This window comes from Schistocerca nitens, chromosome 1, assembly GCF_023898315.1.
Source record: "Schistocerca nitens isolate TAMUIC-IGC-003100 chromosome 1, iqSchNite1.1, whole genome shotgun sequence".
Lineage (NCBI taxonomy): Eukaryota > Metazoa > Arthropoda > Insecta > Orthoptera > Acrididae > Schistocerca > Schistocerca nitens.
In genome coordinates, this window is record NC_064614.1 from 1,314,554,788 (window position 1) to 1,314,575,592 (window position 20,805).

Sequence of the window (20,805 nt, forward strand, 5' to 3'; positions counted from 1 at the left end):
AGGAGGTCAGTGAGTGACAAATACATATCCAAAATAAACAGTGCCATCAAACAAGAGTCTCAGTGCTATCTTTACAGACCCAAAGAAATTCCTGTGTGAAAATTGTCTGGGAAAAGATGGCACACATTTAAATAGATTAGGTTTGGTAACACTCAGCAGAATGTATGCAGCTGTTTGTAAAATAATTAGAAACAAGGGAAACTAACATTGTATAGTGGGGGTGAAAAATCAGGGAATCTGGTACCCACAAAAAACCATGATAACAAAAAAGAATATAGGACAGAAACAAACATAGAATCAGGATATTCAATTATAAAAATAATGCACTGGAATATACAATACATAAAAAGTAAGATAACCCAATTAGAAATAATGCTAAATGAAGAAACTCCTGACATTCTAGTTCTGATAGAACATTGTCTAAATGAGCATGAAATTCTAAATCTTATTGTTGCAAATTACACTGTAACAGCTAGTTCATGCAGGAGGAATAGTAAGGATGGTGGAGCTGCTATACTAACCCATAACAATATAAACAGAAACTATATAAACATCCTTGACTTATGTAAAAAATATAACACTGAAAATGTAGTCAAAGTAACAGGTCAAAAAACAGTTTTAAGTAGTTCCTCACTGTACATCTTAAACATCTACAGACCGCCAAATGAGTGCATAGAAACATTCATTGAAAACATAGGGACAGCTCTTACTTATCATCCTAAGCAAGAACAGTGCACTTGTACTACTAGGTGACCTAAACATAAACACATTGCAAGACACCAATGACAGTAGGGACCTCCTAAACACAATGAAAACATGTGGCTTATAATATGCAATAGCTACTCCAACACATATAACTGCAAACTCGTGTACTCAAATAGATCACACCTTCACAAATTTAAGGTACTTTCAATACAAAAGTGAAGTTATAGAAACGGCTCTGTCAGACCATGATGCAATAAAAATATGTCTAAATCGTATAACCACAAATGAAAAAGACACAAAAAATATAGGAAAAAACAAGCTTAAATGAACAAAACTTAACAGCCCTTAGGATAAAAAATGAAAAAGAAGGATGGGAAATACTGGAAAAAGACTCTCCATCATTGGATCATAAAGTGACTTATTTTATTGACACACTTTCATACCATCTCAATATTACATGTCCAGTAATAAAAACTAAAGACAAAAACACAAATAAAAACAAAAAATGGATAACAGAAGGCATTTTGGTCTCTAGGAACAAGATAAAAATGATGCACAGAATATATAAAACTAGCATTGATGAAAATTTTAAAGAGTGCTACAGAAAATGAAAAAGAACGTATGCTAAAGTACTGCAAGCAGCCAAATGACTAGCAGCAAAAACATACATAAATAGTGCTGATAATAAAAGCAAAGCTTATTGGTCTATTATAAATACAAAACGCAAACTCTCCAACTCATAGGAACACAGCAAAATACAGTTCTTGGTCATCAAAAAAATAGAACTGAACAGAATAAAAACATAAATCTCTTCAATGACTATTTTGCCACAGTAGGCCAAAATCTAAAAGAAAAAACAAATAACAAAAACTACAATAACACATGGAAAACATTTATTAATCCCCAGGGAAAAACAATGGCACTTTTCCCAGTGACAGAGGAAGAAACACTGAAGATAATAAGAAACCTAAAAGAAACAAAATCATGTGGAACTGACAGAATATCAAGTATAGAAATTAAACACTGTATGTAGGAACTCAAGAAACCTCTTACACAACTAATCAATTCATCATTCCTGGAAAGAACTTTTCCAAAGTGCTTAAAGACAGCACTGATAAAACCAAAAAATAAAAAGGAGAATGAATACAATCCTGAAAATTATAGGCCTACAGCTCTTTTACCAGTCATATCAAACATATTTGAATGAGCTTACACACAGAAACTTGTTGCTTTTCTGATGAAATATGAAATAATCAACAAGAATTAGTTTGGCTTCCAGAAAGATAAATGCACCACAGATGCAGTAATAGATCTCATTGAAAATATTATAACAAACTTGGACTCTAAAAACAAATGTGTAGGAGTTACGGATCTAACAAAGGCATTCAACTGTGTAAACCACAAAATGTTAGTAGAAATATTAGGAGTATATGGCATAAGAGGAAATGCAGAAGACTGGATTCTCTCATACCAGACAAACAGGAGCCAATATACTGAAATTACAAAAACTACTGGTAAAAAAAATAAGATCTAAAGCAAGAATTTTACACTTCTCTGTGCCACAAGGCTCCATTCTTGGCACAATACTCTTCATATTATACACAAATCACATCCCAAATATGATTAGGTATGGTAGTATAGTTACCTATGCAGATGACACAACTCTTCTCTTTAAGGATAGACACAGAAATCTACAAATAAAAGCCAATGTAGAGGTAAATAATGCAATCCAAAGGTTTACTGAAGTAAACCTACACATTATTACTAAAACACTTTGTGTAAACTTCAGACTTCGAAACTTTCACAGTGAAAGATATCAGTGTATGCCTAGATGAGTGCATAGCAGAGAACACCAAATATACAAAATTCCTTGGGATAATTATCGATGAAAATGTAAACTGGGATAAGCATGTAGAATATATAAGTGGAAAACTCAGTACAAACCTATATGTGCTGCACAAACTCAGCTACCTAAAAGATACAGGCATTATGAAAACAATATACTATGCATTAATTCACACGACATTAAGTTACGGCATAATTTTGTGGGGAAGTACCTCGAAAACAAACATTAATAACGTATTTAAATTGGCAAAAAGAGCCATAAGAATGATAGCCAACCTTAAATGGAAAGATTCGTGTAAATCAGCATTTAAAGCTCTCAAAATACTAACAGTACCCAGTGTTTAGTTTAAATAAAGAAAATCAAGAATGTAACACTGGAATTTGCTTAATTTTCTAGCTCTTCCAGGAGCTCCTCGACAGAATAGAAGGAGTGAGCCATGAGGAAACTCTTCAGTTTAGACTTAAAAGTGTTTGGGCTACTGCTAAGGTTTTTGAGTTCTTGTGGTAGCTTATTGAAAATGGATGCAGCAGAATACTGCACTCCTTGCTAACAACAAACGACATTAAAGAAAATACATACTGTGAGGGCAATGTCAAAATTCCCAGACTATTGAATAGGGGTCGACAAGAGGTTTTCGAACTTACACCATACATAACTCGAACAGCCCGTTTTTGAGCCAAAAATACCCTTTTTGAATCAGAAGAATTACCCCAAAAAATAATACCATATGACATAAGCGTATGAAAATATGCGAAGTATACTACTTTTCGTGTTGAAATGTCACTTATTTCAGATACTGTTCTAATGGTAAATAAAGCGGCATTTAGTTTCTGCACTCCTTTCTGCACAAGAGTCAAGGAAGTGCATTCCACATGCAGATTTGATCTCTGCCTAGTATTAACTGAGTGAAAGCTTCTAACTCTTGGGAATAAGCTAATATTGCTAACAACAAACGACATTAAAGAAAATACATACTGTGAGGGCAATGTCAAAATTCCCAGACTATTGAATAGGGGTCGACAAGAGGTTTTCGAACTTACACCATACATAACTCGAACAGCCCGTTTTTGAGCCAAAAATACCCTTTTTGAATCAGAAGAATTACCCCAAAAAATAATACCATATGACATAAGCGTATGAAAATATGCGAAGTATACTACTTTTCGTGTTGAAATGTCACTTATTTCAGATACTGTTCTAATGGTAAATAAAGCGGCATTTAGTTTCTGAACAAGATCCTGAACATGGGCTTCCCACAACAGCTTACTATCTATCCATACGCCTAGGAACTTGAACTGTTCCGTCTCGCTTATAACATGCCCATTCTGTCTGATTAAAATGTCAGTTCTTGTTGAATTGTGAGTTAGAAACTGTAAAAACTGAGTCTTACTGTGATTTAGCATCAAATTATTTTCCACAAGCCACGAACCTATATCATGAACTACATTATTTGATAATGTTTCAATATTACACACAAGATCCTTCACTACCAAGGTGGTGTCATCAGTAAACAGAAATATTTTTGAATCACCTGTAATACTAGAAGGCATATCATTTATATAAATAAGAAACAGCAGTGGCCCCAGCACCGACCCTTGGGGAACGCCCCATTTAACAGTGCCCCATTGGGACTGAACATCATTACCACTCTCAATATTGCGGAGGATTACCTTCTGCTTTCTGTTCTTAAAGTAGGAGGCGAACCAATTGTAAGCTACTCCCCTTACTCCATAATGTTCCAACTTCTGCAGTAATATTTTGTGGTCAACACAGTCAAAAGCCTTCGTTAAATCAAAGAAAACACCTAACGTTCGCAACCTTTTATTTAATCCGTCCAAAACCTCACAGAGAAAAGAGACTATAGCATTTTCAGTTGTTAAGCCATTTCTAAAACCAAACTGTACATTTGACAGCAAATTATGTGAATTTAAAAGCTGCAGTAACCTTGTATATACAACCCTCTTGATAACTTTAGCAAACACCGATGGCATAGAAATAGGTCTATAATTGTCAACATTATCCCTATCTCCCTTTTCATAAAGTGGCTTCACTACCGAGTACTTTAATCGCTCAGGAAACCGACCACTCCTAAAGGAAAAGTTACAGATATGGCTAAGTACTGAGCTAACATACGTGGAAAAATACTTCAGTATTCTGCTAGATACCCCGTCATATCCATGAGAGTTCTTGGTCTTTAGTGATTTAATTATTAACTCAATCTCCCTCTTGTCAGTATCATGGAGGAGCATTTCAGGTAACAGTCTCGGAACACTTTTTTCTAAGAGCGCTATATGATTCCCTGTTGGGACTAGGTTTCTATTTAGTTCACCTGCTATATTCAGAAAGTGATTATTAAGTACTGTACATATATGCGACTTATCAGTAACACGGACATCCCCACTACGCACTGATTCTATATTCTCGATCTGTCTCTGCAGACCAGCCACTTCCTTTACGACTGACCATATGGTTTTAATTTTATCCTGAGACTTAGCTATTCTATCTGCATACCACATACTTTTTGCCTTCCTAATAACTTTTTTAAGCACCTTACAATACTGTTTGTAATGGGCTGCTGCATTTAGATTGTGACTGTTTCTAACGTTTTGATATAATTGCCACTTTGTTCTACAAGATATTCTTATCCCTTTAGTCAGCCACCCAGGCTGCCTGTTTGTGCTAGTACCCTGTTTTGAACGTTCTAACGGAAAGCAACTTTCAAAGAGCACGAGAAAAGTCTTGAGGAAAGCATTATATTTATCGTCTACTGTATCAGCACTATAAACATCTTGCCACTCTTGTTCCTTGATAAGGTTTACAAAAGTCTGTACAGCAACTGGATCAGCTTTCCTAAAAAGTTGGTAACTATATTTAACATGTGTTGCAGCACAAAAATCTTTTAGACTTAAAATTTGTGCATCATGATCTGAAAGGCCATTCACCTTTCTGCTAACAGAATGCCCTTCTAATAATGACGAATGAACAAAAATATTGTCTATGGTTGTTCTACTGTTCCCTTGCACTCTCGTTGGAAAGAATACGGTTTGCATAAGATTATATGAATTAAGGAGGTCTACCAGCATCCTTTTCCTTGCACAATCACTTATACAATTAATATTGAAGTCACCACATATAACTAACTTTTAGTATTTCCTATAAAGTGAATCAAGAACGTCCTCTAGCTTTAGCAAAAATGTTGTGAAATCGGAGTCTGGGGATCTATAAACTACAACAGTAAGAAGTTTAGCTCCACTAAATTTAACCACACCTGCACAACATTCAAACACCTTTTCAGTGCAGTACTTTGAAACATCAATTGACTCAAATGGGATACCGTTTTTCACATACATGGCTACTCCCCCACACCGCAAAAAGCTCCTAGAAAAGCTGCCAGCCAACCTGTATCCTGGTAAAGGAAGCCTCTGAATTATCTCCTTATTTAAGAAGTGTTCAGATATACCAATAATTTCAGAGTCAACATCTATAAGCAGTTCACTAACTTTATCTCTAATACCTTGTATATTTTGATGAAATATACTAATTCCCTCATTAATCGGATACCCAAGCTTTGTAGAATGTGGTTTCTTTGTTAGAGAGACTTCCCTTAAGCAGGAATACCTATCAGCTGACTTCAATCTAAAAAAGGTACAGCTGTAACACCCACAACTACCGGAATTTTCCCATGAGTGATCCCACCACCCCCACCTATGCTGTCACCTATAAGTTTTGCCAACCTCCCCTTCCCATACCTGTTGAGGTGCAGGCCATGTCTAGTGAAACCCGTCCTGCTGATAGACTCCACCGACACCACTGAAATGTGACTCATGCCTTCTGTCATCAGCACACCCCCAAGTCTCATGTTATTACGCCTGACGGCTGTATTAAGATGAGGCCGATCGTGACGCTGAAACAGTTCCACGAAATGCACATTCGTGTTGCCAGTCTGAGTGGCTATCTTTTCCAGGTCACCATCTATGTCATACTCCCCATCCCTATCAATACTATTACCAGCCCCACCCACAATCACTACCTGATCCTCTTTAGTAAAATCCCTACATAACCCCCCTATGTTAAAAGTCACCTGAGCCAATCCTGCATTAGGCTTCACAATGCTGGTGACCTGGTACTCACTCCCCAAAACTTCCTGCAACTGCTGGCCTACACCTCTACCATGAGAACTACCTAACAGAAAACCTTCTTCTTTCTCTTAGACTTTGCAACTGTCCTAGCCACCGTAACTGTTGAGGTCTGCTGCATACTTCCTACATCTACAGCTACTAGAGATTCCTCTCCACTAGACTCTGACAGTTGGTCATATCTATTACAAACACCAATAGTAAAACTATCTGAAAATCTCCTTCTCCTAGCAGATCTCTTGCCAACAGCCAGCTCCCATTCCCCAACCCCCTTCTCCCTCCTCATCCTATCTAGCTCCTCCTGTGCGTTTTTCAACTGCACCTGAAGGGCACAGATCTTACGCTCCTGCTCCTCTATCAACTTACTCTTGCTACATAGCCTACAGTTCCAGGAGAGGATCTCACCAGAATGCCCACTGGCTTCCCCACTGCATTCCCCCCAGTGAAAATACTTCGAACAAGTCTCACACTGCAATCCACTGCTCACGAACCTACGGCAAAGCCCACACTTCTCACTCATGGTAAAATTTTACAATTATTGAAACAAGAAAACAACTTTCTCTAAGTTCCGCTACTACAGTAAGAAGATGTTAAAAACTGACTACAATAATAACAAACTTGCTCTGCAAGGGAAGTAACTACTATTATTGACAGTATTAATCAACAACAAATGAGAATATAACAAAATACTAACACCGAAAGAAAATCAAACGTCTAATGACAGTAACGAAACTGAAAGTAGTTCGCAAAAATTTCTTCTGAAGTTATTTCACCAGAAAACACCAAGAACACCGGTTGAAGACTACTAAAGTTCCTAAATAAACTACTATACACAAACAATTAATTAGTACTCAGCTTTCGATGCGCCGCTACAGCTGCAACTGGTCAGCGCGGAATGTAAACACGGGTAAGAGGTTAAGTTGCTCGATACGAAACACTCGCAAATATCAGGCCACAACACAAGAAATGCAGAGGTGAATGAAGAAACCACTAATAAGTCACTTATATAGTAAATATTATCACAAAAACAGAAACCACTAATAAGTCACTTATATAGTAAGTATTATCACAAAAACAGTTAAAATATATATCTGAAACCTAAAAATATATGAAAACTTAGAGAGCGATCTCACACGCAGTCACGCGCTTATGACGTCACACCAAAAACCACAGTAAGACTCAGTTTTTACAGTTTCTAACTCACAATTCAACAAGAACGGACATTTTAATCAGACAGAATGGGCATGTTATAAGCGAGACGGAACAGTTCAAGTTCCTAGGCGTATGGATAGATAGTAAGCTGTTGTGGAAAGCCCATGTTCAGGATCTTGTTCAGAAACTAAATGCCGCTTTATTTACCATTAGAACAGTATCTGAAATAAGTGACATTTCAACACGAAAAGTAGTATACTTCGCATATTTTCATACGCTTATGTCATATGGTATTATTTTTTGGGGTAATTCTTCTGATTCAAAAAGGGTATTTTTGGCTCAAAAACGGGCTGTTCGAGCTATGTATGGTGTAAGTTCGAAAACCTCTTGTCGACCCCTATTCAATAGTCTGGGAATTTTGACATTGCCCTCACAGTATGTATTTTCTTTAATGTCGTTTGTTGTTAGCAATATTAGCTTATTCCCAAGAGTTAGAAGCTTTCACTCAGTTAATACTAGGCAGAGATCAAATCTGCATGTGGAATGCACTTCCTTGACTCTTGTGCAGAAAGGAGTGCAGTATTCTGCTGCATCCATTTTCAATAAGCTACCACAAGAACTCAAAAACCTTAGCAGTAGCCCAAACACTTTTAAGTCTAAACTGAAGAGTTTCCTCATGGCTCACTCCTTCTATTCTGTCGAGGAGCTCCTGGAAGAGCTAGAAAATTAAGCAAATTCCAGTGTTACATTCTTGATTTTCTTTATTTAAACTAAAGACTTGTCGCCTGAATATGTTTCTTATATTTCATATCATCTGTTTCCACAATCGTGTTATAATTTCATGTATTGACTCGTTCCATGACCATGGAGACTTCTCCTAAATGTGGTCCCACGGAACAATAAATAAATAAATAAATAAAAATATATACCTATACGAGCTCCTCTGTTGGACAAAATTCAAATATTCTGCCAATACTAGAGATAACATACAACACAACCATGACACAAGAAAACGGTACCTCTTCCATGAGCCTACACACACCACCACAAAATACAAACAAAAAAAGCCATCATAAGCTGGACCGAAAGCCATTGAAAAACTCACTTCATTTTTGAGGGGAATAAACAATAAAAATATTTTCAAAAAAGTCTCCAAAATTTTCTAATAGAAAACTGTTGTTACAGAGTTAATGAATTTATGTGCACTACAGTTCAAAACAATTGCAATACCATTATTGTATGAAAAGAAAAATTGTACAAAATCTAATATGAAATAGACCTAGAATAATTTTGTAATAAATTATATTTTTGTTAAACAGTAGACAGTAAAAACTATGAATCTGTCGGTGCATGAGGTGAAAATATATCTTGATCTATACATTGTACTTTGTCAAAGGATAATAAATAAAAAAAGAAAGTAGCATCTCTTATACCATCAACAGTTTCATGTTGGAGATTAAATCTTGTTGCAAGATGTTTACAAAGACCTCCTACCTCCTCGTATGCACTTTTTCCATGACCTGTTGCTGAAAATATCCAATTTTTTGTCTTAATTCCTGTACGACAGTGGTGACCAAGTTCATAAATCTGAGAGCAGTTTTTAAAACTGGACGCTGCACCACCAGTCACATACACATGTTTAGGAAATTCGTAGCCTCTAGATGCTGTGTGCACTGTCATGAATGAGATCATGACTGACAATAGCAAAACTGTGATGTTCCAAGTAAGTGAGCAACACATGTGAATACTGATACCTGTGATGTGTGCCAGTGATAACTTTGAATTTTGTTCTGCAAAGTGACAGACCAGTTCTCAGTAAAGTCGAAATGAAGAACTAATGTGTCAGTATTCTGGGAAGTGGTTGATTTTACTTCTGCTATGACAGTGAGCTATTCTTTTCATGGCCCAATGTCTAACCTCTGTAACAAACTTCTCTGTCTCTTCTGTCTTCTTCACCAACTCTCCTCACTCCCACAATTGTGTGATTGTAAGTATCTTGAAGATGTAATGTTTTTTCAACAGTCATAACTCTAGCACTAGGACACAATGCACTCTCCTGCAAACAACATTTATCTTGCGGCTCTTGACATATAAACAAAAGCACAGGTCCATCTCTGTGTACTTCTTTCCTGTGACACTGCTTATGGTGAAACAAACAAGTTTCAAATTAGTGCAGCAAATACATGTGGATACTTCCTTCACTGGTTGGCATTTTACCCATTTTGGTCGTAAGGAGTAGAATTTTATGAGGTTAAATTCTGGTTCTCCTTCTTCACTAGGAGATATGCTTCCCTTGTTGATCTTGTCATATATCTTTTTACTATTTTGAACTTTTTTGCCATTTTCACTAAAAGAGATAACATCACCCTGGTTAGGATTTTGCCTGGTGCAATCTTTGTCATCAATTATGTAATATTCCAGAGCAACAGTAAGCATATGATCTTGTAATGGATGCCCACAGTAAGACTCTGGGCATGCCCAAATATCTTTCCCATTCTTTATTTTACGAGTTTCTGAAATCAAATAAGGTGAGGAAGTGGGTATGTATCTCTGTACCTGCTGCTTAAGAGTAGCTACCTGGTATCAGTGTCAGTAACTGTACCTTCTCCATGTAGGTGGCTGCTGAGATAACAGTATTTAAGTTTTGAAACAACACATCACATTTTGTGCGCGTATCACTATCTTCTGGTTCTGCACCAAGTGCATTTACATTATACACTTCACAAAGTTTTGAGGATGTTGCTTGTGTAAACTTTGTTTCAATTTCTCCCATTTTTCTTTTTACATACTGTTTGCTTCTTGTGCTTCTTACCTTTCCTGGACGTTTAAGGGGGTATATAGATAGGCTACAGCAGAAATGCTAACATGCAATATCTCAATAACTTCACAAACAGGAATATAAACATCTGCACTGTGTTCTTCAGTTTCACATTCGGGTGATCGTTCAGGTTGGTTGTCACTAAATTTCTCCAGTCAAGTGTGTTTCACTTTTCTTAAACAGCACCTTCTTGTGTCTTTTTTCATAGCCCACACACCTCACTCTTTCACTACCGTATTTCCTCACTGACATTGTATATAACAAGAAGTTCAAACCAAACATAAAACTTGATGCAGAATGGTTTATGTGCAAGTCCTCACTTGTTCGTTATAAACAGAAGAGCTTTGGAAACAGTTTTACCAGCACGCATACTTTACACTAGAAAGTCAGTGCTGCAAAATCTGCAGAATGTTAAAATATTTTTAATACTTTACACAGAAAAATATTGCCCTCTATGTTTGCACTAACTACCAACATATTAATCAACCATGACAAGTCGCTTCAGACCGCACGGCTACCCCGTGCACAGCTTATGATTCATTCAGAAATAAACTTACAGAGTGTGTTCAAAAACCAACAGGGATGCGCATCAAAATCATGTGAGTAGTCGATAGACCAATGTGCGCTGGATGCTAGGCGCTTTGTGAAACAAGGTTTTTTCTCCTCCAGAATATGAATTTGGTGCCTCCCCCCACCCTCATAGATCCAGGCCCGATATGCATGCGTGAATCTAGAAGCTTGGGCAGTAAAATTTTTCCCGGCTGCGCCAAGCTGGTTGCTGCGACTGCTTACACAGCCAACAGCCACATTTCTGTAGCCAGAAACGGGAGAAGGTATTACTCATATGTCACTCAACTGTGCATGCGCATGAGCCCGATCGTACCTGCCAAAATGAATCAAATGTAAACAGTTGTGACGTCACGCTCACCGGAGGCAATTTGTTGTTATGAAGCATTACACAGTCTTCCTAAAGCTTTTGACACATTTTGCTGTTGGCAAACCCTTGTATGAGCACTGTGTTTAGTTGTTGTATATGGCACATTTCCTTTGCAATTTATGGTTTATTTTCGTTTTGTTTTCTTGTTCACGTTTTATTGTTGCAGTATTATTCTGCAGTAGCGGGACACAGTAATATCCTTTGTTAGAGTATTATTTCTTACCAGTCAAAATTACAAAAATTTAATTTAAAACTAAACCAACAAAAAATTCCTAGAATTCTAAAAAAATTCCCAGGATTTTCCCAGTTTTCTCCTGGATGAAAAAATTCCCAGGTTTTTCCCGGATCTCCCAGTTGTCCTGGGTCGTATACACCCTGTAAACCTTTGGATAAAATGCTTAAAGTTGTGACTTTACTACTGTTTTAAAATTATACAATATTTTACAATATCTGTCTTAAAGACGTCCGTTGCAAAATTCTGCATTGTTATTTGTAGAAGAACAATGTTCACAACGCATAAATAAATGCAAACATCTGAAGATGGGATGCCAGGCAACATGAAATGTCATCATGGAAAAATAAATGACTATAACAGCAAATGGTTGCAGCTATTTCATTTAAAATTACCTTCAATTTCAACAGTTGCAGTGTTCTAATATTTCCACAACAGACAAGAATCATCTACCAATTTTAATAAAAGAAAGAATACAAAATCAATATAAGGCAACAAAACAGGTTCTCACAGTCAACAAGCATTTAGGAGTAGCGTTGGCAGTTTTGGCTACAGGCAGGCCATTACAGTGTTTAAAACTATTAGCAAACACTTTTCTACATATTTATCCTAAAGTACTTTTGATGACTGAGCTCTGTAATCATATTGCTTATGGCACTGATATATTTTAGAATGGTAACTAATTTTAGTTGGTCTTCACAAAACTCATTGTTCACTGACGACCAACAACAGGAATGAAATTTTGCAAAACTATGACACAACAGTCTCTTCTAACAATGACTGACTGTCAACAATGACAGTGAATGAATAAAGTAATTCGAGGCATTGTTGTTGAGTCACCACTTTACACAGACTTAAAAAAATCATCCAACAAAGACCTTCATGTGACATTACCATTTTTTCATATCACTCACTGTAAACCAGCAACTTGGTAAATTTCTGAGCTGATATTGTTCTAACAGCAAAAAATGACAAATTTTAAAACAGTAGTAAAGTTACAACTTTAAGCACAATATCTCACTCTTATTACAATTATTTCCAGTTTTCTTTGATCCTAAGGTCGAGTTGTAAACCTCATCTTATAAACTCTCATAATACGCTACACAGAAGGAAAAGCTACTAATTTGTGAACTCCTGTACTTGTATTTGGAGTGCTCATCTACAGTGAGTTTTCCAACCGATTTTGAATAAAGGGTGTGTTCTTCATTCCATGACATGGAGTGAAATACCCTCAGCAATGAACATGACCAGTTGTTCCTATTTCTATTATTTGTGGCAACTGCTTGGCAGAGGGCATTACTTCATGGGTAGTCAACAGAAGTGCAAGGAGTATTGCGAACTATGTGTATATGGGCAAAAAGCATGAGATTTGTAACAGACAGCAGCCATTGAAAGTGGGGATACTTCTGGTAGTTATTCGGTTTAATATGGCCAAATATTTTTAAAGAGTCAACAGTTAAGTGGATTACTAAACAGAGCATAATTAGGAAGAAAATGGAGGAGAAGGTGATGATATTCTGGAGGATTGGTTATAGAACATTTTCATCCTTAGCCTATACCACATGAATGTCTTCAAAAATACAGAAATGGCTGAGGGGTTGCATGTAAGTGGTTAGAAAGGATTTCTGTGAAGAGCCCCTAAACAGTTTGACACAATCCCCATCGACCTTCACTGTAGATTTGCTTGTAATTTCCTTGCCAGAGAAATTTGTAGTCTGTGCAGCCAGGAATTATGGAGGGGGGGGGGGGGGGGAAGAGGCACATCAGTAGGGCTTTGGCCCTTCTGAGTGACAGAACTGTCGAGGAGACTTATTACAGGTACAAACTGTTACTGATGATGAAACTTTAGTTTTCCATGCCACAGCTCAGAACAATCAACAGTCAATGAACAGGCACCTTGCTCATTCACCCTCAGTGCAAAGAAGATTACAACAGGAGTGTTGATTTGAAACTCTCAGTCACTATGTTCCTTGACCATTTATCTAAGGTCTTTATCTTTTTAATGAGTCACCATTTGTAGAGCTATGATCCTCCGCAGTGCCCTGCACTACATGCTGAGTAAACTGGACTTCATTTAGAACACTTCTGCTACAACATCTTTGGTCACTGACTGCTCCACCCAGGTATGGAACAACATGTTTAACGACTGCAAATACTAAATAAAGTTACATGTGTAACATTAGCATATTTTGCAGTATTGATATTATGCAACATGTAGCTCATACTCGCAGAAAAAAGATTATGCTTTAGTGTCTTAATAAAGCTTACTCATAGAGGGGGAGAGGTCAAGCGCACTCCAGGCCACACCTTAGTGGTTCACATCTATATCTACGTATGTACTCCGCAAGTCACCATATGGCATGTTGCAGACTGCAGCTTTGCTTTCCTGTTCCACTCACATAATCTGAGCACAATCCACAACGCTAAACTGATGCAAACTAGTGAATACACATAAGCTGGTGAAGTATGGGTTGCACCTTATTTTGCACAATAAATACCATTTTTTCTTGTGTACTGCCAGTATCACAATATCTGGGATACTAATGTGTTGTTATTAACATGGGAGATATGCAATAACAAGGTCCTTCACGTAATTTTAATTATTCATGGAAACCACATCAGTTGTATACATTTTGGTACGGATAGGTAGTGTCATTCCTGTGTTCAGATGCGAGCTGAGTTGATGATCCTTCGTTCACAGTTACAGGCAGTGTTAGCTTTGGTCACACAACCTGAGGCTGCTACCAATGGGCATCACTGTTTGGGGCCGGATGTGGGAATCTGAGGGATGTCCGGCACATCCCATATGTCATGTACACTACTGGCCATTAAAATTGCTACACCACGAAGATGACGTGCTACAAGACACAAAATTTAACCGACAGGAAGAAGATGCTGTGATATGCAAACGATTAGCTTTTCAGAGCATTCACACAAGGTTGGCGCCGGTGGTGACACCTACAACGTGCTGACATGAGGAAAGTTGCCAACCGATTTCTCATACACAAACAGCAGTTGACTGACACTGCCTGGTGAAACATTGTTGTGATGCCTTGTATAAGGAGGAGAAATGCGCACCATCATGTTTCCGACTTTGATAAAGGTCGGATTATAGCCTATCGCGATTGCGGTTTATCGTATCGCAATATTGCTGCTCGCGTTGGTCGAGATCCAATGACTGTTAGCAGAATACAGAATCGGTGGGTTCAGGAGGGTAATACAGAATGCCGTGCTGGATCCCAACGGCCTGCTAGTAGCAGTCGGACAGGCATCTTATGCGCGTGGCTGTAACGGATCGTGCAGCCACGTCTTGATCCCTGAGTCAACAGATGGGGACGTTTGCAAGACAACAACCATCTGCACGAACAGTTTGACGATGTTTGCAGCAGCATGGACTATCAGCTGGAGACCATGGCTGCGGTTACCCTTGACACTGCATCAAAGACAGGAGCGTCTGTGATGGTGTACTCAACGGCGAACCTGGGTGCACGAATGGCAAAACATCATTTTTACGGATGAATCCAGGTTCCATTTACAGCATCATGATGGTCGCATCCGTGTTTGGCGACACGCAGTGAACGCACATTGGAAGCGTGTATTCGTCATCGCCATACTGGCGTATCACCCGGCGTGATGGTATGGGCTGCCATTGGTTACACGTTTCGGTCACCTCATGTTCGCACTGACGGCACTTTGAACAGTGGATGTTACATTTCAGATGTGTTACTACCCGTGGCTCTACCCTTCATTCGATACCTGTGAAACCCTACATTTCAGCAGGATAATGCATGACCGCATGTTGCAGGTCCTGTACGGGCCTTCACTGAAAATGTTCGACTGCTGCCCTGGCCAGCACATTCTCCAAATCTCCCACCAATTGAAAATGTCTAGTCAATGGTGGCCGAGCAACTGGCTCGTCACAATATGCCAGTCACTACTCTTGATGAACTGTGGTATCGCGTTGAAGCTGCATGGGCAGCTGTACCCGTACACGCCATGCAAGCTCTGTTTGACTCAATGCCCAGGCGTATCAAGGCCGTTATTACAGCCAGAGGTGGTTGTTCTGGGTAGTCATCTCTCAGGATCTATGCACCCAAATTGCTTGAAAATGTAATCACATGTCAGTTCTAGTATAATATATTTGTCCAATGAATACCCGTTTATCATCTGCATTTCTTCTTGGTGTAGCAATTTTAATGGGCAGTGGTGTACATCCCCCGATCTGTCCACTGCCTTACTGAGGACAGCAATCACCTGTGGTCAAGTTGGAAGTTGTTACGAGGTGTGGCAGGCAACAAAATACTTTCCAGGGGGGGCAATCAGAAGGCCTCCTCGATTTGTCTGACTAATACATTTCGGTTGCTATCTGTGGCTGACAAAGTCCCTGAGCCAGATGCTGTCACTTGCCCTGTTCAAGAGGAAACTGTTTGGCCCACAAGGTCTGGGCAATCAGAGAGGATGGGATTACTGTTAGTTCAGAGCTACAAACTTAGGGGTATGGCTGCCAAGGAGGGGAAGGAATCCAGTGTGAACTCTGTGTGGACACGGGGAAGAGTCATTCCAGATGTGGAAAGGCTGCTTCTGGATGCCATGAGGGGTGCAGCCAACTGCATGTGGTGGCTCATGTCGGTACCAATGACGTGCATCACTTTGGACTGGAAGAGATTCTCTCTGGTTCCAGGAGGCTTGCTGAAGTGGTAAAGTCTTGCTTGCGAGACGAAGGTCAAGTTAACCATCTGTAGCATCGCCAACAATTGACTGTGGTCCTTTGGTACATAGTCAAATGAAGGGTCTGAATCACAGGGTCAGACAGTGCTGCGACTGTGCAGGCTGCAGGTTCCTCAACTTACAGTACAGGGTTTCTGGAATCCATTTAATAAGTCAGGGATCCACTACGCATAGGAAGCAGCTACATGTGTTGGTTAGTTGGTTGGTTGGTTGGTTGATTTATTTTGGGGAGAGGACCAAACAGTGAGGTTTTCAGTCCCACGATCTACTATGGCAGAAATCATGGGAGGAACAACACAAACAGCACAGTCCAGTCAAGGGGATGGGATAATGTTCAAATAAAGATGGAAAAGGGATGTCAGTGTAGCAGGAAGAGGAAAGAACAGAGGGGGTGGATGGAAATGGGGAGAACAATGGTGCCCAAAAAATGCTTCACATGGTACAGCACCACACCAAAAGCATACTGTCTTGACACCCACACCATAACATTCCATTATCAAGATACAACAGGGGCAACACCAGGGTCAGAAGACACAAGAAAAGGGGGAAAAACAGCACAACAGAGCAGACAAAATGTAGGGAAAAGACAGGGAGAATCTGGCTGGTGTGGGGGCAAGGTCAAGGCCACCACAACAAATGCCATCACTAACTGAGGGACTGAAATTCCAGAACAAAATTCAAGGACTTATACATGAGAGTACAAACCACTTTCATGCAGAAAACCAAGGACAGATGTAACCATACGAGGGTCATCCACTAACACTTGAGACAAGGAATGTGGTAGGGCATATTTAGTTTGAAGAGCCACAAGGTGGGGGCAGTCCAGCAAAATAATGATCATCGTGAGCAGAGCCTCACAACTATGAAGAGGAGGAAGGGTGGCTCATTGCAGAGTAAAAACTCATGGGTCAATCTAGTATGGTCAATACAAAGACAGCAGAGGATGGCAGATTATGCTGGGAGAGGAGGGAAGAATGACACTTGGCAGGAGTCTTCCTGATGGCATGAAGTTTATTAGACAGCGGGTACCATACCAAGAGTCAGCCCATGATTGAACAAAAAAGGATATAATGTAAAGCCACAGGTACAACCCTGGATTCCACTTCCACCAGATGATAAGCAGGATCCTACCAGGGATACCTATGCAGCCAGTAACTCAAAGGAAGTTGACCAAACAAGCAGCATCACCAAGATCAATGAGAAAGTCATGGATGGCAGAGACCACCAAGCGATAGTCTGCGGGCACTCACCGAGTCCAGACATAACAAAACTCAGTTGAGGGAGGACCGTTTCATAAAACAGAGGGCCCGATAGATGGCAATCAGTTCCGCAGTAAACACCAAACACATGGCAGGCAACAGATTGTGTTTCATGCCAACAGAAGATGAAAAGGCATATCCTACATGATCAGCAGATTTAGAACCATAGGTGTAAGAAACAATGGCGTCCTGGCATCCCAAAACGCCTGTTATGGCATTCGGAACAAACAACAGAACACCAATGGAGTGACGGAGGTTTTCGGACCCCGGAAGCGATCCATCTGGTTCTGTGGCCGAGGAACTAACCAATGGGGGGGTGATCGGGAGAGAACATGGGGAAGAGAAAAAGGAGGGGAGATGGAAGTCACGGCAGAGGGAAGCAAGGCAGGGCCCAACCAGTAAATTGATGCGAGGGTGGGCAGCAGTTGGGTAACAGTCTAAAGCAGTGAAAAGAACAGAATAGGAGGGGTGAGCAGAGGAAGAGTGGATTGTGATAGCATAGGAAACCAGGTGCTGGGACCACCGAAACAAAAGGGGAGGGATCCCAACAGCAACAAGAAAATATTGACAGGGCCAGTGTGAAAGGCACCAGCGGCTATGCAGATACCACGATGGTGAAGTGGATCCAAGAGGAGCAATGTGGATGAGGCAGCTGATCCATAAAATTCACAACCATAGTCCAGACGAGACAGAACTCGTGCCCAGTAAGGGTAGATAAGTGTCAAATGATCAGCACCCCACAAGGTGTGGGCAAGGAAGTGAAGAGCACTGAGTTTATGCAAACAGCCAACCTTCAGATTGATATGGAGCAACCAAGTAAGCTTGTTGTGAAAAAGAAGAGCCAAGGAACAAATTGGTTCAAATGGCTCTGAGCACTATGGGACTGAGGTCATCAGTCCCCTATACTTAGAAGTACTTAAACCTAACTAACCTAAGGACATCACACACATCCATGGCTGAGGCAGGATTCGAACCTGCAACCGTAGCAGCAGCGGACTGAATGCCTAGAACCGCTTGCCCACAGAGACCGAGCCAAGGAACAGAACTGGGGGACCATGGTCAGGTGTTGTGCATCGAGGTAGAATTCCCGACCAAGATGGACCATATTACAGCGACGAGAATGCACCACCTTAAGCAGAGAATTGAAAACCGTGCAAGAGAGTATACATGGAAGTGTTGGATGGCACCCTAGAGCTGTTGTTCTGCAGAGGCCACCAAGTGGGAGCTAGTCGAAATTGAGAAATTGTCCAGATACAGGGCAGGGCTGGCCAACATTCTGGCAGTGCCTCAAGTCCACTGATAGTGATTAGAAAACAAAGGAAACTTGATATGGAGCTCTGTGGAATGTCACCCTCCTGGCTCCACAGAGAGCAGATAACAGTGCAAACCCAGACTCTGAATGACTGGTGGGACAACCCAGACTCTGAATGACTGATGGGACAGGAACTGACTAACAAAAAATTGGGAGGAGCACCAAAGACCCTACTCATGGACCATAAGGAGGATGTGATGGCGTCCAGCTGTGTTGTTGGCGGCATTGAGAAAAGCCCTGCTGAACTGAGGTTTCCAATCAAAGCAGATGATCGATTGGAGACCATCCCTCCCAAAAGCTGCACTGGTAAGGAGATGCAAGGTCCTGAGATTGAAGGACCCAATTGAGCCACCATCCATTCTAGCAACTTGCACAGAACTTTCATCAGGCTGATGGGCCAGTAACTAACAAGGGACATCGTTTCCTCACTGGAACCACAATACTGTCCCTTCAACAACAGGAGAAAATGCCTTGAAGCCAAATACGTTCAAACACTGGGAGGAGATAATGGTGGTGTGAAGGACTGAGGTGTTGAAGCAATTCATTATGGATGGAATTAGGACCAGGAGCTGAATTGTGGGAAGAAGAGAGGGCCAGAAGAAGCTCCCATTCAGTAAAAGTTAAATTGTGGGTATAACACAAGCAGGAAGCTTCAACCCACTGTTCCTGGAGGAGGAAGGTAGCTCAATAGGAGGCTAATGCCAATGTTGTTGCAAAATGAGCCACAAGATGTTCTGCGAGAACTGATGGATGTACACAAAGGCCATTGGAAGGGCAAGGCCCAAAAAGGAAGACTGCCACTGGCAACCTCATAGGGTGTGGTGTGTAGCCCACACTCGGTGACAAAGGGACAAAAGAACCCAGAGAGGAGGCAAAGCTTTCCCAACACAACACACCCATTTGCTCGGTTTGATTAAGAAATGGGCTTGGGTATGAACACATTTACAGACAACCTGACAAGAAGGTGGAAACACAATTTGGGAGGTACACAGAGGCCAATGACAATGATGGAAAGCCCAGTGAGGTAAACTGATCAACGGGAGGTGGGAAGGAATGAGAGAATGAATGGGAAGGGGTCACCATCACACAGGTCACTGTCTGGTGACCAGTGGAAGGAAGGAAGGAATGTAGATAGGTAGGAAGAAGGGAAGGCGAAGAGAGCAAAAGATCAACGACAGAAAAAGTGCCATGTTCGGTACTAAAATGAGAAGGTGAGCTATCACTAAGAAGGCACAGATTTAGGGTCATACTTGTCGACATTGTTTTCGATCTTGCCCTTCTTAGAGTTTTCTGGTGCTGTATGGTCACCAGCAAGAGATGACTTAGTCCACTTGATTGCGGGTCATCCGCCCTGATGCCACCTACTCCGATCAGGGGCTCTCCCCACGGGTGCCACCCTGCCACAGCACAGGCCAACTGGCATGATGGCCGTTGCCGGGAGTCCTGATGCCCCAGGAAGACAGGCATCTACTCCTTGGCGTAAGTGGGGAGTTTACAGCTCTGGAATCAGCAATGCAATCCCTGTGTTGTCAGGGGGCTACAATCAAATTGTTATTATGACAGCCACACCACAATGGACTGGCTACTGCGTTGGATATTGGGTGCAGAGAAATCCACTGTCGCCATTGGAGTGAAAGGGGACAGGAGACAGTGGAAGAATATGACATACCCTGGAAAGTG

General features: G+C 40.5%; 1 protein-coding gene across 2 annotated transcripts in view; it reads right to left on the bottom strand.

The window, feature by feature from the left end:
• The window catches only part of LOC126202962 (AH receptor-interacting protein), a 203,179-nt gene that overhangs the window by 18,807 nt on the left and 163,567 nt on the right, over positions 1-20,805 (bottom strand). The window lies entirely within an intron of this gene.